This window comes from Schistocerca americana, chromosome 1 (assembly GCF_021461395.2).
Source record: "Schistocerca americana isolate TAMUIC-IGC-003095 chromosome 1, iqSchAmer2.1, whole genome shotgun sequence".
Classification (NCBI taxonomy): Eukaryota; Metazoa; Arthropoda; class Insecta; order Orthoptera; family Acrididae; genus Schistocerca; species Schistocerca americana.
Genome location: NC_060119.1, coordinates 9,638,207 through 9,664,261, shown reverse-complemented (window position 1 = coordinate 9,664,261; position 26,055 = coordinate 9,638,207).

The window sequence follows — 26,055 nt, the reverse complement described above, 5'->3', positions numbered from 1 at the left end:
CTTAAGTCGGCATTGTGCCTTTTCTATTTAATTCCGATGCAATATCTGTGTTTCATCGTCAATAAGAAGGTCAGAGGGATACAGTAAACCTGAAGTGAAGCATCGGAATATATAACTAGTGTCACAGGAATGGTTCAAAGCATAGACAGTAGGAAGAGTGAGGCTTCTTGTACTTAAGTCGGCATTGTGAATTTTCTATTTAATTCCGCAGCAATATCTGTGTTTCATCATCAATAAGTAGGTCCAAGGGTTACAGTAAACCTGAAAAGAGGCATCGGAACCTATGAGTAGTCTCACAGGAATGGTTCAAAACATAGTCAGAAAGAAGTGTCAGTCTTCTTGTACTTAAGTCGGCATTGTGCCTTTTGTATTTAATTCCGACGCAATTTCTGTGTTTCATCGTCAATAAGAAGCTCAGAGGTATACAGTAAACCTGAAGTGAAGCGTCGGAATCTATAACTAGTGTCACAGGAATGGTTAAAAACATAGACAGTAAGAAGAGTCAGTCTTCATGTACTTAAGTCGGCATTGTGCCTTTTCTATTTAATTCCGATGCAATTTCTGTGTTTTAACGTCAATATGAAGGTCAGAGAGATACAGTACACCTGAAGTGAAGCATCGTAATCTATATCTAGTGTCACAGGTTCGGTTCAAAACTTAGACAGTAGAAAGAGTCAGTCTTCTTGTACATAAGTCGGCATTGCGTCTTTTATTTTTAATTCCGATGCAATTTCTGTGTTTCATCGTGAATAAGAAGGTCAGAGGGATACAGTACACCTGAAGTGAAGCATCAGAATCAATAACTAGTGTCACAGGAATGGTTCTAAACATAGACAGTAGGAAGAGTCAGTCTTCTTGTACTTGAGTCTTCATTGTGCCTTTTGTATTTAATTCCGATGAAATTGTTGTGTTTCATCGTCAATAAGAAAGTCAGAGGGATACAGTAAACCTGAAGTGAAGCATCGGAATCTGTAACTAGTGTCACAGGGATGGTTCAAAACATAGACAGTAGGAAGAGTCGGTCTTCTTGTACTTAAGTCGGCATTGTGCATTTTGTAATTAATTCCGATGCAATTTCTGTGTTTCATCGTCAATAAGAAGGTCCAATTGATACGGTAAACCTGAAGTGAGACATCGGAATCCATAACTAGTGTCACAGGAATGGTTCAAAACATAGACATTAAGAAGAGTCAGTCTTCTTGTACTTACGTCGGCATTGTTCCTTTTCTATTTAATTACAGTCCAATTTCTATGTTTCATCGTCAATAAGAGCGTCAGAGGGATACAGTAAATCCGAAGTGAAGCATTGGAATCAATAAGTCGTGTCACAGGAATGGTTAAAAACATAGTCAGTAAGAAGAGTCAGTCTTCTTGTACTTAAGTCGGCATTGTGCCTTTCGTATTCAATTCCGACGCAATTTCGGTGTTTCATCGTCAATAAGAAGGTCCAAGGGATACAGTAATCCTGAAGTGCAGCATCGGAATCTATAACTAATATCACAGGATCGGTTCAATACATATACAGTAAGAAGAGTCAGTCTTCTTGTACTTAAGTCGGCATTGTGCCTTTTCTATTTAATTCCGATGCAATTTCTGTGTTTCATTATCAATAAGAAGGTCAGAGGGATACAGAAAACCTGAAGCGAAGCATCGGAATCTATAACTAGTGTCACAGGAATGGTTCAAAATATAGTCAATAAGAAGAGTCAGTCTTCTTGTACTTAAGTCGGCATTGTGCCTTTTCTATTTATTTCCGATGCAATTTCTGTGTTTTATCGTCCAGAAGAAGGTCAGAGGGATGCAGTAAACCTGAAGTGAAGCATCGGAATCTATAACTAGTGTCACAGGGATGGTTCAAATCATAGACAGTAGGAAGAGTCCGTCTTCTTGTACTTGAGTCGGCATCGTGCTTTTTGTAATTAATTCCGCGGCAATTTCTGTGTTTCATCGTCAATAAGAAAGTCAGAGGGATACAGTAAACATGAAGTGAAATATCAGAATCTATAACTAGTGGCACAGGAATGGTTCAAAACATAGACAGTAAGAAGAGTCAATCTACTTGTAATTAAGTCGGCATTGTGCCTTTCGTATTTAATTACGATGCAATTTCCGTGTTTCATCGTCAATAAGATGGTCCAAGGCCTACAGTACGCCTGAAGTGAAATATCAGAATCTATAACTAGTGTCACAGGAATGGTTCAAATCGTAGACAGTAGGAAGAATCAGTCTTCTTGTACTTAAGTCGGCATTGTGCCTTTTCTATTTAATTCCGATGCAATATCTGTGTTTCATCGTCAATAAGAAGGTTAGAGGGATACAGTAAACCTGAAGTGAATCATCTGAATCTATAACTAGTGTCACAGGAATGTGTCAAAACATAGCCAGTAGTAAGGGTCTGTCTTCTTGTACTTAAGTCGGCATTGTTCCTTTTGTATTTAATTCCGATGTAATTTCTGTGTTTTATCGTTAATAAGAAGGTCAGAGGGATACAGTAAACCTGAAGTGAAGCATCGAAATCTGTAACTAGTGTCACAGGGATGGTTCAAAACATAGACAGTAGGAAGAGTCGGTCTTCTTGTACTTAAGTCGGCATTGTGCATTTTGTATTTAATTCCGATGCAATTTCTGTGTTTCACCGTCAATAAGAAGGTCCAATTGATACAGTAAACCTGAAGTGAGACATCGGAATCCATAACTAGTGTCACAGGAATGGTTCAAAATATAGTCAATAAGAAGAGTCAGTCTTCTTGTACTTAAGTCGGCATTGTGCCTTTTCTATTCAATTCCGATGCAATTTCTGTGTTTCATCATCAATAAGAGGGTCAGAGGGATACAGTAGACCTGAAGTGAAGCATCGGAATCTATAACTAGTGTCACAGAATGGTTCAAAATATAGTCAATAAGAGGAGCCAGTCTTCTTCTACTTAAGTCGGCATTGTGCCTTTCGTATTTAATTACGATGCAATTTCCGTGTTTCATCGTCAATAAGATGGTCCAAGGCCTACAGTACGCCTGAAGTGAAATATCAGAATCTATAACTAGTGGCACAGGAATGGTTCAAAACATAGACAGTAAGAAGAGTCAATCTACTTGTAATTAAGTCGGCATTGTGCCTTTCGTATTTATTTCCGATGCAATTTCTGTGTTTCATCGTCAATAAGATGGTCCAAGGCCTACAGTACGCCTGAAGTGAAGCATCAGAATCTATAACTAGTGTCACAGGAATGGTTCAAATCATAGACAGTAGGAAGAGTCCGTCGTCTTGTACTTAAGTCGGCATCGTGCTTTTTGTAATTAATTCCGCAGCAATTTCTGTGTTTCATCGTCAATAAGAAAGTCAGAGGGATACAGTAAACATGAAGTGAAATATTAGAATCTATAACTAGTGTCACAGGAATGGTTCAAAACATAGACAGTAAGAAGAGTCAGTCTACTTGTAATTAAGTCGGCATTGTGCCTTTCGTATTTAATTCCGATGCAATTTCTGTGTTTCATCGTCAGTAAGATGGTCCAAGGCCTACAGTACGCCTGAAGTGAAGCATCAGAATCTATAACTAGTGTCACAGGAATGGTTCAAATCATAGGCAGTAAGAAGAGTCAGTCTCACTGTACTTAAGTCTGCTTTTTGCATTTTCTACTTAATTCCGAAGCAATTTCTGTGTTTCATTGTCAATAAGATGGTCAGAGGGATACAGTAAACCTGAAGTGAAGCTTCGGAATCTATAACTAGTGTCACAGGAATGGTTGAAAACATAGACAGTAGGCAGAGACAGTCTTCTTGTACTTGGGTCGGCATTGTGCCTTTTATATATAATTCCGTTTCAATTGCTGTGTTTCATCGTCAATAAGAAGGTCAGAGGGTTACAGTAAACCTGATGACAAGCATGGGAATCTATAACTAGTGTCACAGGAATGGTTCAAATCATAGGCAGTAAGAAGAGTCAGTCTCCCTGTACTTAAGTCTGCTTTTTGCATTTTCTACTTAATTCCGAAGCAATTTCTGTGTTTCATTGTCAATAAGATGGTCAGAGGGATACAGCAAACCTGAAGTGAAGCATAGGAATCTATAACTAGTGGCACAGGGATGGTTCAAAACATAGACAGTAGGAAGAGTCAGTCTTCTTGTACTTAGGTCGGCAATTTGCCTTTTGTATTTAATTCCGATGCAATTTCTGTATTTCATCGTCAATAAGAGGGTCAGAGGTATACAGGAAACCTGAAGTGAAGCATCGGAATCTATAGCTAGTGCCACAGGAATGGTTCAAAAACATAGAGAGTAGGAAAAGTCAGTCATCATGTACTTGAGTCGGCATTGTGCCTTTTGTATTTAATTCCGATGCAATTTCTGTGTTTCATCGTCAATATGAAGGTCCAATTGATACAGTACACTTGAAGTGAAGCATCGGAATCTAAAACTAGTGTCACAGGAATGGTTCAAATCATAGACAGAAAGAAGAGTCAGTCTTCTTGTACTTAAGTCGGCTTTGTGCATTTTCTATTTAATTCCGATGCAGTTTCTGCGTTTCATTGTCAATAAGATGGTCAGAGGGATACAGTAAACCTGAAGGGAAGCATCGGAATCTATAACTAGTGTCACAGGAATGGTTCACAACATAGACAGTAGGAAGTGTCAGTCTTCTTGTATTTGACTCGGCATTGTGCCTTTTGTATTTAATTCCGGTGCAATTTCTGTGTTTCATCGTCAATAAGAAGGTCCGAGGGTTACAGTAAACCTGAAGAGAAGCATCTGAATCTATAACTAATGTCACAGGAATGGTTCAAAACATAGACAGCAGGAAGCGTCAATCTTCTGGTACTTAAGTCGGCATTGTGCCTTTTCTATGTAATTCCGATGCAATTTTTTTTTTATCGTCAATAAGAAGGTCAGAGGGATACATTAAACCTGAAGTGAAGCTTCGGAATCTATAACTAGTGTCACAGGGATGGTTCAAAACATAGACAGTAGGAAGAGTCAGTTTTCTTGTACTTAAGTCGGCATTGTGCCTTTTGTATTTAATTCCGATGCAATTTCTGTGTTTCATCGTCAATAAGAGGGTCAGAGGGATACAGTAAACATGAAGTGAAGTATCAGAATCTATAACTAGTGTCACAGGAATGGTTCCAAACATAGACAGTAGGAAGAGTTAGTCTTCTTGTACTTGAGTCGGCATTGTGCCTTTTGTATTTAATTCCGATGAAATTTCTGTGTTTAATAGTCAATAAGAAGGTTAGAGGGATACAGTAAACCTGAAGTGAAGCATCGTAATCTATAACTAGTCTCACAGGAATGGTTCAAACATAGTCAGTAAGGAGCGTCAGTCTTCTTGTACTTAAGTCGGCATTGTGCCTTTTCTATTTAATTCCGATGCAATTTCTGTGTTTTATCGTCAATAAGAAGGTCAGAGAGATACAGTACACCTGAAGTGAAGCATCGTAATCTATAACTAGTGTCACAGGTTCGGTTCAAAACTTAGACAGTAGAAAGAGTCAGTCTTCTTGTACTTAAGTCGGCATTGTGCCTTTTATATTTAATTCCGATGCAATTTCTGTGTTTTATCGTGAATAAGAAGGTCAGAGGGATACAGTACACCTGAAGTGAAGCATCGGAATCAATAACTAGTGTCACAGGAATGGTTCAAATCATAGACAGTAAGAAGAGTCAGTCTTCTTGACTTAAGTCGGCATTGTGCCTTTTCTATATAATCCGACGCAATTTCTGTGTTTCATCGTCAACAAGTAGGTCAGAGGGATACAGTAAACCTGAAGTGAAGCATCGGAATCTATAACTAGTGTCACAGGAACGGTTCAAAACATAGACAGTAGGAAGAGTCGGTCTTCTTGTACTTAAGTCGGCATTGTGCTTTTTGTATTTAATTCCGATGCAATTTCTGTGTTTTATCGTCAATAAGAAGGTCCAAGTGATACAGTAAACCTGAAGTGAGACATCGGAATCCATAACTAGTATCACAGGAATGGTTCAAAACATAGACAGTAAGAAGAGTCAGTCTTCTTGTACTTAAGTCGGCATTGTGCCTTTACTATTGAATTACAATGCAATTTCTGTGTTTCATCGTCAATAAGAGCGTCAGAGGGATACAGTAAAATCGAAAAGAAGCATTGGAATCAATAAGTGGTGTCACAGGAATGGTTCAAAACATAGTCAGTAAGCAGAGTCAGTCTTCTTGTACTTAAGTCGGCATTGTGTCCTTTCTATTCAATTCCGATGCAATTTCTGTGTTTCATCATCAATAAGAAGGTCAGAGGGATACAGTATACCTGAAGTGAAGCTTCGGAGCCTATAACTAGTTTCACAGGAATGGTTCAAAACATAGTCAATAAGAAGAGTCAGTCTCCTTGTACTTAAGTCGGCATTGTGCCTTTTCTATTTAATTCCGATGCAATTTCTGTGTTTCATCGTCAATAAGAAGGTCAGAGGGATACAGTAAACATGAAGAGAAGTGTCAGAATCTATAACTAGTTTCACGGGAATGGTTCAAACCATAGACAGTAAGAAGAGTCAGTCAACTTGTACTTAAGTCGGCATTGTGCTTATTGTATTTAATTCCGATGCAATTTCTGTGTTTCATCGTCAATAAGAAGGTCCAAGGGATACATTACACTTGAAGTGAAGCATCGGAATCTATAACTAGTGTCACAGGAATGGTTCAAATCATATACAGAAAGAAGAGTCAGTCTTCTTGTACCTAAGTCGGCTTTGTGCATTTTCTATTTAATTCCGATGCAGTTTCTGTGTTTCATTGTCAATAAGATGGTCAGAGGGGTACAGTAAACCTGAAGGGAAGCATCGGAATCTATAACTAGTGTCACAGGAATGGTTCACATCATAGACAGTAGGAAGTGTCAGTCATCTGGTACTTAAGTCAGCATTGTGCCTTTTCTATTTAATTCCGATGCAATTTCTTTGTTTTATCGTCAATAAGAAGGTCAGAGGGATACAGTAAACCTGAAGTGAAGCTTCGGAATCTATAACTAGTGTCACAGGAATGGTTCACAACATAGACAGTAGGAAGTGTCAGTCTTCTTGTACTTGAGTCGGCATTGTGCCTTTTATATTTAATTCCGATGCAATTTCTGTGTTCCATCGTCAATAAGAATGTCCAAGGGATACAGTAAACCTAAAGTGAAGCATCGGAATCTACAACTAGTGTCACAGGAATGGTTCAAAACATAGTCAGTAAGAAGCGTCAGTCTTCATGTACTTATGTCGGCATTGTGCCTTTTCTATTTAATTCCGATGCAATTTCTGTGTTTTAACGTCAATAAGAAGGTCAGAGAGATACAGTAAACCTGAAGTGAAGCATCGTACTCTATAACTAGTGTCATAGGTTCGGTTCAAAACATAGACAGTAGGAAGAGTCAGTCATTTTGTACTTAAGTCAACATTGTGCCTTTTATATTTAATTCCGATGCAATTTCTGTGTTTCATAGTCAATAAGAAGGTTAGAGGGATACAGTAAACCTGAAGTGAAGCATCGGAATCTATAACTTGTGTCACAGGAATGGTTCAAACATAGTCAGTAAGAAGCGTCAGTCTTCTTGTACTTAAGTCGGCATTGTGAATTTTCTATTTAATTCCGATGCAATGTCTGTGTTTTAACGTCAATAAGAAGGTCAGAGAGATACAGTACACCCGAAGTGAAGCATCGTAATCTATAACTAGTGCCACAGGTTCGGTTCAAAACTTAGACAGTAGAAAAAGTCAGTCTTCTTGTACTTAAGTCGGCTTTGTGCCTTTTGTATTTAATTCCGATGCATTTTCTGTGTTTCATCGTCAATAAGAAAGTTAGAGGGTTACAGTAAACCTGAAGAGAAGCATCGGAATCTATATCTAGTGTCACAGGAATGGTTCAAAACATAGCCAGTAGGAAGAGTCAGTCTCCTTGTACTTAAGTCGGCTTTGTGCCTTTTGTATTTAATTCCGATGTAATTTCTGTGTTTTATCGTCAATAAGAAGGTCAAAGGGATACAGTAAACCTGAAGTGAAGCATCGGAATCTATAAGTAGTGTCACAGGGATGGTTCAAAACATAGACAGTAGGAAGAGTCGGTCTTCTTGTACTTAAGTCGGCATTGTGCCTTTTGTATTTAATTCCGATGCAATATCTGTGTTTCATCGTCAATAAGAAGGTCCAAGTGATACAGTAAACCTGAAGTGAGACATCGGAATCCATAACTAGTGTCACAGGAATGGTTCAAAACATAGACAGTAAGAAGAGTCAGTCTTCTTGTACTTAAGTCGGCATTGTGCCTTTTCTATTTAATTACAATGCAATTTCTGTGTTTCATCGTCAACAAGAGCGTCAGAGGGATACAGTTAAACCGAAGTGAAGCATTGGAATCAATAAGTGGTGTCACAGGAATGGTTCATAACATAGTCAGTAAGAAGAGTCAGTCTTCTTGTACTCAAGTCGGCATTGTGCCTTTCGTATTCCATTCCGATGCAATTTCGGTGTTTCATCGTCAATAAGAAGGTCCAAGGGATACAGTAATCCTGAAGTGAAGCATCGGAATCTATAACTAGTGTCACAGGATCGGTTCAATACTTAGACAGTAAGAAGAGTCAGTCTTCTAGTACTTAAGTCGGCATTGTGCCTTTTCTGTTTAATTTCGATGCAATTTCCGTGTTTCATCATCAATAAGAAGGTCAGAGGGATACAGTAAACCAGAAGTGAAGCATCGGAGTCTATAACTAGTGTCACAGGAATGGATCAAAGCATAGTCAGTAAGAAGAGTCAGTCTTCTTGTACTTAAATCGGGATTGTGATTTTTCTATTTAATTCCGATGCAATATCTGTGTTTCGTCGTCAATAAGAAGGTACAAGTAATACAGTAAACCTGAGGTGAAGCTACGGAATCTAAAACCGGTCTCACAGGAAAGGTTCAAATCATAGAGAGTAGGAAGAGTCAGTCTTCTTGGACTTGAATCAGCATTGTGCCTTTTGTATTTAATTCCGACGCAATTTCTGTGCTTCATCGTCAATAAGAAGGTCAGAGGGTTTCAGTAAACCTGAAGAGAAGCATCGGAATCCACAACTAGTGTCACAGGAATGGTTCAAAACATAGACAGCAGGAAGAGTCAGTATTCTTGTACTTAAGTCGGCATTGTGCCTTTTCTATTCAATTCCGATGCAATTTCTCTGTTTCATCATCAATAAGAAGGTCAGAGGGATACAGTAAATCTGAAGTGAAGCATCGGAATCTATAACTAGTGTCACAGGAATGGTTCAAATCATAGACAGTAAGAAGAGTGAGTTTTCTTGTACTTAATTCGGCACTGTGCCCTTTGGATTTAATTCCGATGCAATTTCTGTGTTTCATCGTCAATAAGAAGGTCAGAGGGATACAGTAAATCTGAAGTGAAGCATCGGAATCTATAACTAGTGTCACAGGAATGGTTCAAATCATAGACAGTAAGAAGAGTCAGTCTTCTTGTACTTAAGTCGGCACTGTGCCTTTCGTATTCAATTCCGATGCAATTTCGGTGTTTCATCGTCAATAAGAAGGTCCAAGGGATACAGTAATCCTGAAGTGAAGCATCGGAATCTATAACTAGTGTCACAGGATCGGATCAATACTTAGACAGTAAGAAGAGTCAGTCTTCTTGTACATATGTGTGCATTGTGCCTTTTCTATTTAATTTCGATGCAATTTCTGTGTTTCATCATCAATAAGAAGGTCTGAGGGAAACAGTAAACCGGAAGTGAAGCATCGGAGTCTATAACTAGTGTCACAGGAATGGTTCAAAACATAGTCAGTAAGAAGCGTCAGTCTTCATGTACTTAAGTCGGCATTGTGCCCTTTCTATTTAATTCCGATGCAATTTCTGTGTTTTAACGTCAATAAGAAGGTCAGAGAGATACAGTAAACCTGAAGTGAAGCATCGTACTCTATAACTAGTGTCATAGGTTCGGTTCAAAACATAGACAGTAGGAAGAGTCAGTCATTTTGTACTTAAGACGGCATTGTGCCTTTTATATTTAATTCCGATGCAATTTCTGTGTTTCATAGTCAATAAGAAGGTTAGAGGGATACAGTAAACCTGAAGTGAAGCATCGGAATCTATAACTTGTGTCACAGGAATGGTTCAAACATAGTCAGTAAGAAGCGTCAGTCTTCCTGTACTTAAGTCGGCATTGTGAATTTTCTATTTAATTCCGATGCAATTTCTGTGTTTTAACGTCAATAAGAAGGTCAGAGAGATACAGTACACCCGAAGTGAAGCAACGTAATCTATAACTAGTGTCACAGGTTCGGTTCAAAACTTAGACAGTAGAAAAAGTCAGTCTTCTTGTACTTAAGTCGGCTTTGTGCCTTTTATATTTAATTCCAATGCAATTTCTGTGTTTCATCGTGAATAAGAAGGTCAGAGGGATACAGTACACCTGAAATGAAGCATCGGAATCAATAACTAGTGTAACAGGAATGGTTCAAATCATAGACAGTAAGAAGAGTCAGTCTTCTTGCACTTAAGTCGGCATTGTGCCTTTTCTATATAATCCGATGCAATTTCTGTGTTTCATCGTCAATAAGAAGGTCAGAGGGATACAGTAAACCTGAAGTGAAGCATCGGAATCTATAACTAGTGTCACAGGAATGATTCAAAACATAGACAGTAGGAAGAGTCAGTCTTCTTGTACTTGAGTCGGCATTGTGCCTTTTGTATTTAATTCCGATGCATTTTCTGTGTTTCATCGTCAATAAGAAAGTTAGAGGGTTACAGTAAAAATGAAGAGAAGCATCGGAATCTATATCTAGTGTCACAGGAATGGTTCAAAACATAGCCAGTAGGAAGAGTCAGTCTCCTTGTACTTAAGTCGGCTTTGTGCCTTTTGTATTTAATTCCGATGTAATTTCTGTGTTTTATCGTCAATAAGAAGGTCAAAGGGATACAGTAAACCTGAAGTGAAGCATCGGAATCTATAAGTAGTGTCACAGGGATCGTTCAAAACATAGACAGTAGGAAGAGTCGGTCTTCTTGTACTTAAGTCGGCATTGTGCCTTTTGTATTTAATTCCGATGCAATTTCTGTGTTTCATCGTCAATAAGAAGGTCCAAGTGATACAGTAAACCTGAAGTGAGACATCGGAATCCATAACTAGTGTCACAGGGATGGTTCAAAACATAGACAGTAGGAAGAGTCGGACTTCTTGTACTTAAGTCGGCATTGTGCCTGTTCCATTTAATTACAATGCAATTTCTGTGTTTCATCGTCAATAAGAGCGTCAGAGGGATACAGTAAAACCGAAGTGAAGCATTGGAATCAATAAGTGGTGTCACAGGAATGGTTCAAAACATAGGCAGTAAGAAGAGTCAGTCTTCTTGTACTTAAGTCGGCATTGTGCCTTTCGTATTCAATTCCGATGCAATTTCGGTGTTTCATCGTCAATAAGAAGGTCCAAATGATACAGTAATCCTGAAGTGAAGCATCGGAATCTATAACTAGTGTCACAGGATCGGTTTAATACTTAGACAGTAAGAAGAGTCAGTCTTCTAGTACTTAAGTCGGCATTGTGCCTTTTCTATTTAATTTCGATGCAATTTCTGTGTTTCATCATCTATAAGAAGGTCAGAGGGATACAGTAAACCAGAAGTGAAGCATCGGAGTCTATAACTAGTGTCACAGGAATGGATCAAAGCATAGTCAGTAAGAAGAGTCAGTCTTCTTGTACTTAAATCGGCATTGTGATTTTTCTATTTAATTCCGATGCAATATCTGTGTTTCGTCGTCAATAAGAAGGTACAAGTAATACAGTAAACCTGAGGTGAAGCTACGGAATCTAAAACCGGTCTCACAGGAAAGGTTCAAATCATAGAGAGTAGGAAGAGTCAGTCTTCTTGGACTTGAATCGGAATTGTGCCTTTTGTATTTAATTCCGACGCAATTTCTGTGCTTCATCGTCAATAAGAAGGTCAGAGGGTTTCAGTAAACCTGAAGAGAAGCATCGGAATCCACAACTAGTGTCACAGGAATGGTTCAAAACATAGACAGCAGGAAGAGTCAGTCTTCTTGTACTTAAGTCGGCATTGTGCCTTTTCTATTCAATTCCGATGCAATTTCTGTGTTTCATCATCAATAAGAAGGTCAGAGGGATACAGTAAATCTGAAGTGAAGCATCGGAACCTATAACTAGTGTCACAGGAATGGTTCAAATCATAGACAGTAAGAAGAGTGAGTTTTCTTGTACTTAATTCGGCACTATGCCCTTTGGATTTAATTCCGATGCAATTTCTGTGTTTCATCGTCAATAAGAAGGTCAGAGGGATACAGTAAATCTGAAGTGAAGCATCGGAATCTATAACTAGTGTCACAGGAATGGTTCAAAACATAGACAGTAAGAAGAGTCAGTCTTCTTGTACTTAAGTCGGCACTGTGCCTTTCGTATTCAATTCCGATGCAATTTCGGTGTTTCATCGTCAATAAGAAGGTCCAAGGGATACAGTAATCCTGAAGTGAAGCATCGGAATATATAACTAGTGTCACAGGATCGGTTCAATACTTAGACAGTAAGAAGAGTCAGTCTTCTTGTACATAAGTGTGCATTGTGCCTTTTCTATTTAATTTCGATGCAATTTCTCTGTTTCATCATCAATAAGAAGGTCAGAGGGAAACAGTAAACCGGAAGTGAAGCATCAGAGTCTATAACTAGTGTCACAGGAATGGTTCAAAACATAGTCAGTAAGAAGCGTCAGTCTTCATGTACTTAAGTCGGCATTGTGCCCTTTCTATTTAATTCCGATGCAATTTCTGTGTTTTAACGTGAATAAGAAGGTCAGAGAGATACAGTAAACCTGAAGTGAAGCATCGTACTCTATAACTAGTGTCATAGGTTCGGTTCAAAACATAGACAGTAGGAAGAGTCAGTCATTTTGTACTTAAGTCGGCATTGTGCCTTTTATATTTAATTCCGATGCAATTTCTGTGTTTCATAGTCAATAAGAAGGTTAGAGGGATACAGTAAACCTGAAGTGAAGCATCGGAATCTATAACTTGTGTCACAGGAATGGTTCAAACATAGTCAGTAAGAAGCGTCAGTCTTCTTGTACTTAAGTCGGCATTGTAAATTTTCTATTTAATTCCGATGCAATTTCTGTGTTTTAACGTCAATAAGAAGGTCAGAGAGATACAGTACACCCGAAGTGAAGCATCGTAATCTATAACTAGTGTCACAGGTTCGGTTCAAAACTTAGACAGTAGAAAAAGTCAGTCTTCTTGTACTTAAGTCGGCTTTGTGCCTTTTATATTTAATTCCAATGCAATTTCTGTGTTTCATCGTGAATAAGAAGGTCAGAGGGATACAGTACACCTGAAGTGAAGCATCGGAATCTATAACTAGTGTCACAGGAATGATTCAAAACATAGACAGTAGTAAGAGTCAGTCTTCTTTTACTTGAGTCGGCATTGTGCCTTTTGTATTTAATTCCGATGCAATTTCTGTGTTTCATCGTCAATAAGAAAGTTAGAGGGTTACAGTAAACCTGAAGAGAAGCATCGGAATCTATATCTAGTGTCACAGGAATGGTTCAAAACATAGCCAGTAGGAAGAGTCAGTCTCCTTGTACTTAAGTCGGCTTTGTGCCTTTTGTATTTAATTCCGATGTAATTTCTGTGTTTTATCGTCAATTAGAAGGTCAAAGGGATACAGTAAACCTGAAGTGAAGCATCGGAATCTATAAGTAGTGTCACAGGGATGGTTCAAAACATAGACAGTAGGAAGAGTCGGTCTTCTTGTACTTAAGTCGGCATTGTGCCTTTTGTATTTAATTCCGATGCAATTTCTGTGTTTCATCGTCAATAAGAATGTCCAAGTGATACAGTAAACCTGAAGTGAGACATCGGAATCCATAACTAGTGTCACAGGAATGGTTCAAAACATAGACAGTAAGAAGAGTCAGTCTTCTTGTACTTAAGTCGGCATTGTGCCTTTTCTATTTAATTACAATGCAATTTCTGTGTTTCATCGTCAATACGAGCGTCAGAGGGATACAGTAAAACCGAAGTGAAGCATTGGAATCAATAAGTGGTGTCACAGGAATTGTTCAAAACATAGTCAGTAAGAAGAGTCAGTCTTCTTGTACTTAAGTCGGCATTGTGCCTTTCGTATTCAATTCCGATGCAATTTCGGTGTTTCATCGTCAATAAGAAGGTCCAAGGGATACAGTAATCCTGAAGTGAAGCATCGGAATCTATAACTAGTGTCACAGGATCGGTTCAATACTTAGACAGTAAGAAGAGTCAGTCTTCTAGTACTTAAGTCGGCATTGTGCCTTTTCTATTTAATTTCGATGCAATTTCTGTGTTTCATCATCAATAAGAAGGTCAGAGGGATACAGTAAACCAGAAGTGAAGCATCGGAGTCTATAACTAGTGTCACAGGAATGGATCAAAGCATAGTCAGTAAGAAGAGTCAGTCTTCTTGTACTTAAATCGGCATTGTGATTTTTCTATTTAATTCCGATGCAATAACTGTGTTTCGTCGTCAATAAGAAGGTACAAGTAATACAGTAAACCTGAGGTGAAGCTACGGAATCTAAAACCGGTCTCACAGGAAAGGTTCAAATCATAGAGAGTAAGAAGAGTCAGTCTTCTTGGACTTGAATCGGCATTGTGCCTTTTGTATTTAATTCCGACGCAATTTCTGTGCTTCATGGTCAATAAGAAGGTCAGGGGGGTACAGTAAACCTGAAGAGAAGCATCGGAATCCGCAACTAGTGTCACAGGAATGGTTCAAAACATAGACAGCAGGAAGAGTCAGTCTTCTTGTACTTAAGTCGGCATTGTGCCTTTTCTATTCAATTCCGATGCAATTTCTGTGTTTCATCATCAATAAGAAGGTCAGAGGGATACAGTAAATCTGAAGTGAAGCATCGGAATCTATAACTAGTGTCACAGGAATGGTTCAAATCAAAGACAGTAAGAAGAGTGAGTTTTCTTGTACTTAATATGGCACTGTGCCCTTTGGATTTAATTCCGATGCAATTTCTGTGTTTCATCGTCAATAAGAAGGTCAGAGGGATACAGTAAACCTGAAGTGAAGCATCGGAATCTATAACTAGTGTCACAGGAATGGTTCAAAACATAGACAGTAAGAAGAGTCAGTCTTCTTGTACTTAAGTCGGCACTGTGCCTTTCGTATTCAATTCCGATGCAATTTCGGTGTTTCATCGTCAATAAGAAGGTCCAAGGGATACGTAATCCTGAAGTGAAGCATCGGAATCTATAACTAGTGTCACAGGATCGGTTCAATACTTAGACAGTAAGAAGAGTCAGTCTTCTTGTACATAAGTGTGCATTGTGCCTTTTCTATTTAATTTCGATGCAATTTCTGTGTTTCATCATCAATAAGAAGGTCAGAGGGAAACAGTAAACCGGAAGTGAGGCATCGGAGTCTATAACTAGTGTCACAGGAATGGATCAAAGCATAGTCAGTAAGAAGAGTCAGTCTTCTTGTACTTAAATCGGCATTGTGATTTTTCTATTTAATTCCGATGCAATATCTGTGTTTCGTCGTCAATAAGAAGGTACAAGTAATACTGTTAACCTGAAGTGAAGCATCGGAATCTAAAACCGGTCTCACAGGAAAGGTTCAAAACATAGAGAGTAGGAAGAGTCAGTCTTCTTGTACTTGAGTCGGCATTGTGCCTTTTGTATTTAATTCCGACGCAATTTCTGTGCTTCATCGTCAATAAGAAGGTCAGAGGGTTACAGTAAACCTGAAGAGAAGCATCGGAATCCATAACTAGTGTCACAGGAATGGTTCAAAACATAGACAGTAGGAAGAGTCAGTCTTCTTGTACTTAAGTCGGCATTGTGCCTTTTATATTTAATTCCAATGCAATTTCTGTGTTTCATCGTGAATAAGAAGGTCAGAGGGATACAGTACACCTGAAGTGAAGCATCGGAATCAATAACTAGTGTAACAGGAATGGTTCAAATCGTAGACAGTAAGAAGAGTCAGTCTTCTTGCACTTAAGTCGGCATTGTGCCTTTTCTATATAATCCGATGCAATTTCTGTGTTTCATCGTCAATAAGAAGGTCAGAGGGATATAGTAAACCTGAAGTGAAGCATCGGAATCTATAACTAGTGTCACAGGAATGATTCAAAACATAGACAGTAGTAAGAGTCAGTCTTCTTGTACTTGAGTCGGCATTGTGCCTTTTGTATTTAATTCCGATGCAATTTCTGTGTTTCATCGTCAATAAGAAAGTTAGAGGGTTACAGTAAACCTGAAGAGAAGCATCGGAATCTATATCTAGTGTCACAGGAGTGGTTCAAAGCATAGCCAGTAGGAAGAGTCAGTCTCCTTGTACTTAAGTCGGCTTTGTGCCTTTTGTATTTAATTCCGATGTAAGTTCTCTGCTTTATCGTCAATAAGAAGGTCAAAGGGATACAGTAAACCTGAAGTGAAGCATCGGAATCTATAATTAGTGTCACAGGGATGGTTCAAAACATAGACAGTAGGAAGAGTCGGTCTTCTTGTACTTAAGTCGGCATTGTGCCTTTTGTATTTAATTCCGATGCAATTTCTGTGTTTCATCGTCAATAAGAAGGTCCAAGTGATACAGTAAACCTGAAGTGAGACATCGGAATCCGTAACTAGTGTCACAGGAATGGTTCAAAACATAGACAGTAAGAAGAGTCAGTCTTCTTGTACTTAAGTCGGCATTGTGCCTTTTCTATTTAATTACAATGCAATTTCTGTGTTTCATCGTTAATAAGAGCGTCAGAGGGATACAGTAAAACCGAAGTGAAGCATTGGAATCAATACGTGGTGTCACAGGAATGTTTCAAAACATAGTCAGTAAGAAGAGTCAGTCTTCTTGTACTTAAGTCGGCATTGTGCCTTTCGTTTTCAATTCCGATGCAATTTCGGTGTTTCATCGTCAATAAGAAGGTCCAAGGGATACAGTAATCCTGAAGTGAAGCATCGGAATCTATAACTAGTGTCACAGGATCGGTTCAATACTTAGACAGTAAGAAGAGTCAGTCTTCTAGTACTTAAGTCGGCATTGTGCCTTTTCTATTTAATTTCGATGCAATTTCTGTGTGTCAGCATCAATAAGAAGGTCAGAGGGATACAGTAAACCAGAAGTGAAGCATCGGAGTCTATAACTAGTGTCACAGGAATGGATCAAAGCATAGTCAGTAAGAAGAGTCAGTCTTCTTGTACTTAAATCGGCATTGTGATTTTTCTATTTAATTCCGATGCAATATCTGTGTTTCGTCGTCAATAAAAAGGTACAAGTAATACAGTAAACCTGAGGTGAAGCTACAGAATCTAAAACCGGTCTCACAGGAAAGGTTCAAATCATAGAGAGTAGGAAGAGTCAGTCTTCTTGGACTTGAATCGGCATTGTGCCTTTTGTATTTAATTCCGACGCAATTTCTGTGCTTCATCGTCAATAAGAAGGTCAGGGGGGTACAGTAAACCTGAAGAGAAGCATCGGTATCCTCAACTAGTGTCACAGGAATGGTTCAAAACATAGACAGCAGGAAGAGTCAGTCTTCTTGTACTTAAGTCGGCATTGTGCCTTTTCTATTCAATTCCGATGCAATTTCTGTGTTTCATCATCAATAAGAAGGTCAGAGGGATACAGTAAATCTGAAGTGAAGCATCGGAATCTATAACTAGTGTCACAGCAATGGTTCAAATCATAGACAGTAAGAAGAGTGAGTTTTCTTGTACTTAATTCGGCACTGTGCCCTTTGGATTTAATTCCGATGCAATTTCTGTGTTTCATCGTCAATAAGAAGGTCAGAGGGATACAGTAAACCTGAAGTGAAGCATCGGAATCTATAACTAGTGTCACAGGAATGGTTCAAAACATAGACAGTAAGAAGAGTCAGTCTTCTTGTACTTAAGTCGGCACTGTGCCTTTCGTATTCAATTCCGATGCAATTTCGGTGTTTCATCGTCAATAATAAGGTCCAAGGGATTAGTAATCCTGAAGTGAAGCATCGGAATCTATAACTAGTGTCACAGGATCGGTTCAATACTTAGACAGTAAGAAGAGTCAGTCTTCTTGTACATAAGTGTGCATTGTGCCTTTTCTATTTAATTTCGATGCAATTTCTGTGTTTCATCATCAATAAGAAGGTCAGAGGGAAACAGTAAACCGGAAGTGAAGCATCGGAGTCTATAACTAGTGTCACAGGAATGGATCAAAGCATAGTCAGGAAGAAGAGTCAGTCTTCTTGTACTTAAATCGGCATTGTGATTTTTATATTTAATTCCGATGCAATATCTGTGTTTCGTCGTCAATAAGAAGGTACAAGTAATACAGTTAACATGAAGTGAAGCATCGGAATCTAAAACCGCTCTCACAGGAAAGGTTCAAAACATAGAGAGTAGGTAGAGTCAGTCTTCTTGTACTTGAGTCGGCATTGTGCCTTTTGTATTTAATTCCGACGCAATTTCTGTGCTTCATCGTCAATAAGAAGGTCAGAGGGTTGCAGTAAACCTGAAGAGAAGCATCGGAATCCATAACTAGTGTCACAGGAATGGTTCAAAACATAGACAGTAGGAAGAGTCAGTCTTCTTGTACTTAAGTCGGCATTGTGCCTTTTCTATTCAATTCCGATGCAATTTCTGTGTTTCATCATCAATAAGAGGGTCAGAGGGATACAGCAAATCTGAAGTGAAGCATCGGAATCTATAACTAGTGTCACAGGAATGGTAAAAACATAGAAAGTAGGAAGAGTCAGTATTCTTGTACTTAAGTCGACATTGTGCCTTCTCTATTTAATTCCGACGCAATTGCTGTGCTTCATCGTCAATACGAAGGTCCAAGGGATACAGTAAACCTGAAGTGAAGCATCGGAATCTATAACTAGTGTCACAGGAATGGTTCAAAGTATAGTCAGTAAGAAGAGTCAGTGTTCTTGTTCTTAAGTCGGCATTGTGCCTTTTGTATTTACGTCCGATGCAATTTCTGTGTTTCATCGTCAATACGAAGGTCCGGAAACAGTAAACCTGTAGTGAAGCATCGGAATCTGTAACTAGTGTCACAGGAATGGTTCAAAACGTAGACAGTAAGATGAGTCAGTCTTCTTGTACTTAAGTCGGCATTGTGCCTTATTTATTTAATACCGATGCAATTTCTGTGTTTCATCGTCAATACGAAGGTCCAAGGGATACAGTAAACCTAGAGTGAAGCATCGGAATCTGTAACTAGTGTCACAGGAATGGCTCAAATCACAGACAGTGGGAAGAGTCAGTCTTCTTGTACTTAAGTCGGCATTGTGCCTTTTCCATTTAATTCCGATGCAATTTCTGTATTTCATCGTCAATAAGCAGGTCCAAGGTATATAGTAAACCTGGAGTAAAGCATCGGAATCTATAACTAGTGCCACAGGAAAAGTTCAAAACATAGACCGTAAGAAGAGTCAGTCTTCTTGTACTAAAGTCGGCATTGTGCCTTTTTATTTAATTCCGATGCAATTTCTGTGTTTCATCGTCAATAAGAAGGTCCAAGAGGTCCAGTAAACCTGGAGTGAAGCATCGGAATCTATAACTAGTGTCACAGGAATGGTTCAAAACATCGACAGTAAGAAGAGTCAGTCTTCTTGTACTTAATTCGGCATTGTGCCTTTAGTATTTAATTCCGATGTAATTTCTGTGTTTCATCGTCAATAAGAGGGTCCAAGGGATACAGTAAACCTGGAGTGAAGCATAGGGATGGTTCAGAACATAGACAGTAAGAAGAGTCAGTATTCTTGTACTGAAGTTGGCATTGTGCCTTTTGTATTTAATTCCCATGCAATTTCTGTGTTTCATCGTCAATAAGAAGTTCCAAGGGATACAGCAAACCTCAAGTGTAGCACCGGAATCTATAACTAGTGTCACAGGAATGTTTCAAAACATAGTCAGTAAGAGCAGTTAGTCCTCTTGTACTTAAGTCGGCATTGTGCCTTTTGTATATATATTTCCGATGCAATTTCTGCGTTTCATTGTCAATAAGAAGGTTCAAGGGATACAGTAAACCCGAAGAGAAGCATCGGAATCTATAACTAGTGTCACAGGAATGGTTCAAAACATAGACAGTAGGAAGAGTCAGTCTTGTTGTACTTAAGTCAGCATTGTGCCTTTTCTATTTACTTCCGATGCAATTTCTGTGTTTCATCGTCAATAAGAAGGTCCAAGGGATACAGTAAACCTGGAGTGAAGCATCGGAATCTATAACTAGTGTCACAGGAATCGTTCAACACATAGACAGTAGGAAGAGTCAGTCTTCTTGTACTTAAGTCGGCATTGTGACTTTTCTATTTAATTCCGATGCAATTTCTGTGCTTCATCGTCAATAAGAAAGTCCAAGGGTAACAGTAAACCTGAAGTGAAGCATCAGAAGCTATAACTAATGTCACAGGAATGGTTCAAAACATAGTCAGTAAGAAGGGTCAGTCTTCTTGTACTTAAGTCGGCATTGTGCCTTTTCTATTCAATTCCGATGCAACTTCTGTGTTTCATCGTCAATAAGAAGATTCCGATGCTTCGCTCCAGGTTTACTGTATCCCTTGGACCTTCTTATTGACGATGAAACACAGAAATTGCATCGGAAATAAATCCAAAAGGCACAATGCCGACTTAAGTACAAGAAGACTGACACTTCTTACTGACTATGTTTTGACCCATCCCTGTAACAATAGTTATAGATTCCGATGCATCACTTGAGGTTTACTGTATTCCTCTGACCTAATTGACGATGAAACACAGAAATCGCATCGGAATGAAATACAAAAGGCACAATGCCGAATTAAGTAGAAGAAGACTGACTCTTATAACTGTCTATGTTTTAAACCATTCATGTGACACTAGTTATAGATTCCTATGCTTCACTCCAGGTTTACTGTATCCCTTGGACCCTCTTATTGACGATGAAACACAGAAATTACATCGGAATTAAATACTAAAGGCACAGTGCCGAATTAAGTACAAGAAGACTGACTCTTCTTACTGTCGATGTTTTGAACCATTCCTGTGACACTAGTTACAGGTTTACTCTATCCCTCTGACCTTCTTATTGACGATGAAACACAGAAATTGCATCGGAATTAAATCCAAAGGGCACAGTGCCGAATTAAGTACAAGAAAACTCACTCTTCTTACTGTCTATGATTTGAACCATTGCTGTGACACTAGTTATAGATTCCGATGCTTCACTTCAGATTTACTGTATCCCTCTGACCTTCTTATTGATGATGAAACACAGAAATTGCATCGGAATTGAATAGAAAAGGCAGAATGCCGACTTAAGTACAAGAAGACTGACTCTTCCTGCTGTCTATGTTTTGAACCATTCCTGTGACACTAGTTGTGGATTCCGATGCTTCTCTTCAGGTTTACTGTACCCCCCTGACCTTCTTATTGACGATGAAGCACAGAAATTGCGTCGGAATTAAATACAAAAGGCACAATGCCGATTCAAGTCCAAGAAGACTGACTCTTCCTACTCTCTATGATTTGAACCTTTCCTGTGAGACCGGTTTTAGATTCTGTAGCTTCACCTCAGGTTTACTGTATTACTTGTACCTTCTTATTGACGACGAAACACAGATATTGCATCGGAATTAAATAGAAAAATCACAATGCCGATTTAAGTACAAGAAGACTGACTCTTCTTACTGACTATGCTTTGATCCATTCCTGTGACACTAGTTATAGACTCCGATGCTTCACTTCTGGTTTACTGTATCCCTCTGACCTTCTTATTGATGATGAAACACAGAAATTGCATCGAAATTAAATAGAAAAGGCACAATGCCGACTTAAGTACTAGAAGACTGACTCTTCTTACTGTCTAAGTATTGAACCGATCCTGTGACACTAGTTATAGATTCCGATGCTTCACTTCAGGATTACCGTATCCCTTGGACCTTCTTATTGACGATGAAACACCGAAATTGCATCGGAATTGAAAACGAAAGGCACAATGCCGACTTAAGTACAAGAAGACTGACTCTTCTTACTGACTATGTTTTGAACCATTCCTGTGACACCACTTATTGATTCCAATGCTTCACTTCGGTTTTACTGTATCCCTCTGACGCTCTTATTGACGATGAAACACAGAAATTGCATTGTAATTAAATAGAAGAGGCACAATGCCGACTTAAGTACAAGAAGACTGACTCTTCTTACTGTCTATGTTTTGAACCATTCCTGTGACACTAGTTATGGATTCCGATGTCTCACTTCAGGTTTACTGTATCACTTGGACCTTCTTATTGACGATGAAACACAGAAATTGCATCGGAATTAAATACAAAAGGCACAATGCCGACTTAAGTACAAGAAGACCGACTCTTCCCACTGTCTATGTTTTGAACCATCCCTGTGACACTACTTATAGATTCCGATGCTTCACTTCAGGTTTACTGTATCCCTTTGACCTTCTTATTGACGATAAAACAGAGAAATTACATCGGAATTAAATACAGTCAACCTGAAGTGAAGCATGGGAATCTATAACTAGTGTCACAGGAAAGGTTCAAAACATAGTCAGAAAGAAGAGTCAGTCTTCTCGTACTTAAGTCGGTATTGTGACTTTTGTATTTAATTCCGATGCAATTTCTGTGTTTCATCGTCAATAAGAAGGTCCAAGGGATACAGTAAACCTGGAGTGAAGCATCGGAATCTATAACTAGTGTCACAGGAATGGTTCAACACATAGACAGTAGGAAGAGTCAGTCTTCTTGTACTTAAGTCGGCATTGTGACTTTTCTATTTAATTCCGATGCAATTTCTGTGCTTCATCGTCAATAAGAAAGTCCAAGGGTAACAGTAAACCTGAAGTGAAGCATCAGAAGCTATAACTAATGTCACAGGAATGGTTCAAAACATAGTCAGTAAGAAGGGTCAGTCTTCTTGTACTTAAGTCGGCATTGTGCCTTTTGTATTTAATTCCGATGCAATTTCTGTGTTTCATCGCCAGTAAGAAGGTCCAAGGGATACAGTCAACCTGAAGTGAAGCATGGGAATCTATAACTAGTGTCACAGGAAAGGTTCAAAACATAGTCAGAAAGAAGAGTCAGTCTTCTCGTACTTAAGTCGGTATTGTGACTTTTGTATTTAATTCCGATGCAATTTCTGTGTTTCATCGTCAATAAGAAGGTCTGAGGGATACAGTAAACCAGAAGTGAAGCATCGGAATCTATAACTAGTGTCACAGGAATGGTTCAAAACATTGACAGTAGGAAGAGTCAGTCTTCTTATACTTACGTCGGCATTGTGCTTTTTCTATTTAATTCCGATGCAATTTCTGGGTTTCATCGTCAATACGAAGGTCAGAGGGATACAGCAAACCTGGAGTGAAGCATCGGAGTCTATAACTAGTGTCACAGGAGTGATTGAAACATAGAGTGTAAGAAGAGTCAATCTTCTTGAACTTAAGTCGGCATTGTGCCTTTTGTATTTAGTTCCGATGCAATCTCTGTGTTTCATCGTCAATAAGAAGGGCAAGGGATACAGTAAACCTGAAGTGAAGCATGGGAATCTATAACTTGTGTCACAGGAATGGTTCAAAACATAGTCAGTAAGAAGAGTCAGTCTTCTTGTACTTAAGTTCCTCATTCTGCCTTTTATATTTAATTACGATGCAATTTCTGTGTTTCATCGTCAATAATAAGGTCCACGGGATACAGTAAACCTGGAGTGAAGCATCGGAATCTATAACTAGTGTCACAGGAATGCATCAAACCATAGTCAGTAAGAAGAGTCAGTCTTCTCGTACTTAAGTCGGCATTGTGCCTTTTCTATTTACTTCCGATGCAATTTCTGTGTTTCATCGTCAATAAGAAGGTCCAAGGGATACAGTAAACCTGGAGTGAAGCATCGGAATCTGTAACTAGTGGCACAGGAATGGTTAAAACATAGATAGTAAGATGAGTCAGTCTTCTTGTACTTAAGTCGGCATTGTGCATTTTTTATTTGATTCCGATGCAATTTCTGTGTTTGGTCGTCAATAAGAAGGTCTAGGGGATACAGTAAACCTAGAGTGAAGCATCGGAATCTATTACTAGTGTCACAGGAATGGTTTAAATCATAGACAGTAAGCAGAGTCAGTCTTCTTGTACTTAATTCGGCATTGTGCCTTTTGTATTTACTTCCGACGCAATATCTGTGTTTCATCGTCAATAAGAACGTCAGAGGGATACAGTAAATCTGAAGTGAAGCATCGGAATCGATAACTAGTGTCACAGGAATGGTTCAAAACATAGACAGTAGGAAGACACAGTCTTCTTGTACTTACGTCGGCATTGTGCTTTTTCTATTTAATTCCGATGCAATTTCTGGGTTTCATCGTCAATACGAAGGTCAGAGGGATACAGCAAACCTGGAGTGAAGCATCGGAGTCTATAACTAGTCTCACAGGAGTGGTTGAAACATAGAGTGTAAGAAGAGTCAATCTTCTTGAACTTAAGTCGGCATTGTGCCTTTTGAATTTAATTCCGATGCAATTTCTGTATTTCATCGTCAACAAGCAGGTCCAAGGTATATAGTAAACCTGGAGTAAAGCATCGGAATCTATAACTAGTGCCACAGGAAAAGTTCAAAACCTAGACCGTAAGAAGAGTCAGTCTTCTTGTACTAAAGTCGGCATTGTGCCTTTTTTATTTAATTCCGATGCAATTTCTGTGTTTCATCGTCAATAAGAAGGTCCAAGAGATCCAGTAAACCTGGAGTGAAGCATCGGAATCTATAACTAGTGTCACAGGAATGGTTCAAAACATCGACAGTAAGAAGAGTCAGTCTTCTTGTACTTAATTCGGCATTGTGCCTTTAGTATTTAAGTCCGATGTAATTTCTGTGTTTCATCGTCAATAAGAAGGTCCAAGGGATACGGTAAACCTGGAGTGAAGCATAGGAATCTATAACTAGTGTCACATGAATGGTTTAAAACATAGACAGTTATAAGAGTCAGTCTTCTTCTACTTAATTCGGCATTGTGCCTTTTGTATTTAATTCCGATGCAATTTCTGTGTTTCATCGTCAATTAGGTCAGAGGAATACAGTAAACCTCAAGTGATGCATCGGAATCTATAACTAGTGTCACAGGGATAGGTCAAAACATAGTCAGTAAGAAGAGTCAACCTTCTTGTACTTAAGTCGGCATTGTGCCTTTTGTATTTATTTCCGATGCAATTTCTGTGTTTCATCGTCAATAAGAAGGTCCAAGGGATACAGTAAACCTGGAGTGAAGCATCGGAATCTATAACTAGTGTCACAGGGATGGTTCAGAACATAGACAGTAAGAAGAGTCAGTATTCTTGTACTGAAGTCGGCATTGTGCCTTTTGTATTTAATTCCCATGCAATTTCTGTGTTTCATCGTCAATAAGAAGTTCCAAGGGATACAGCAAACCTCAAGTGTAGCACCGGAATCTATAACTAGTGTCACAGGAATGGTTCAAAACATAGTCAGTAAGAGCAGTCAGTCCTCTTGTACTTAAGTCGGCACTGTGCCTTCTGTATATATATTTCCGATGCAATTTCTGCGTTTCATTGTCAATAAGAAGGTCCAAGGGATACAGTAATCCCGAAGTGAAGAATCGGAATATATAACTAGTGTCACAGGAATATTTCAAATCATAGACAGTAGGAAGAGTCAGTCTTGTTGTACTTAAGTCAGCATTGTGCCTTTTCTATTTTCTTCCGATGCAATTTCTGTGTTTCATCGTCAATAAGAAGGTCCAAGGGATACAGTAAACCTGGAGTGAAGCATCGGAATCTATAACTAGTGTCACAGGAATGGTTCAACACATAGACAGTAGGAAGAGTCAGTCTTCTTGTTCTTAAGTCGGCATTGTGACTTTTCTATTTAATTCCGATGCAATTTCTGTGCTTCATCGTCAATAAGAAAGTCCAAGGGATACAGTAAACCTGAAGTGAAGCATCAGAAGCTATAACTAGTGTCACAGGAATGGTTCAAAACATAGTCAGTAAGAAGGGTCAGTCTTCTTGTATTTAAGTCGGCATTGTGCCTTTTGTATTCAATTCCGATGCAACTTCTGTGTTTCATCGTCAATAAGAAGTTCCA